Source organism: Penaeus monodon, chromosome 27, assembly GCF_015228065.2.
Source record: "Penaeus monodon isolate SGIC_2016 chromosome 27, NSTDA_Pmon_1, whole genome shotgun sequence".
NCBI classification, from domain to species: domain Eukaryota; kingdom Metazoa; phylum Arthropoda; class Malacostraca; order Decapoda; family Penaeidae; genus Penaeus; species Penaeus monodon.
This window is the reverse complement of record NC_051412.1, coordinates 19,669,217-19,669,801: the sequence shown is the minus strand read 5'-3', so window position 1 is coordinate 19,669,801 and position 585 is coordinate 19,669,217.

Here is a 585-nt window from a genome sequence, read left to right as displayed (position 1 = left end):
ATATCAATACTATTGTTTTTATTTTTGTTGTTGTTGTTGTTTTTTGTTGTTTTTAAACTTCTCGTTGTTATTATTATTTTCATTGTCTTTTTAAATGTTTATCACTTTTTTATATGCTTTTCGTACTGCTTTACTTTTTCTCTAATCATAAATTGTTAAATCTTCTGATTGCAACAAATCCAAAATTAAGCTCTCGTTTCTGAATTTTTTGAGTTGGCGACTTTTGAACATGAAAGTAATGATTTCAAGCAGGTTTTAACTGCAAATAGCTAGGATTTGAGCGGGCTTCGAAAGATAATTTTTAAAATATTTTTGGATTTTGGTTCCTCAAGGCGGGTCCCTTTTTTTAAGGTTTTGATGTTTTTCGAACGTTTTCGTTTTAAATTTTAAAACTGTGAATCTTGGATACGATTTCCAGTGAGTGAAACAAAAAAGGATCTCATAATTTCTTACATGAATGGGGGTTTTTAAAAAAGTGTTCTTAAAATCATTAAAAAATCCTTAAAGCAAAATGTCCATCGCGTCTAGAGAAGAAAAAACAGATATAAATCCCAAAAACTTGCTTTTTCACTTCTTCACTGGAAA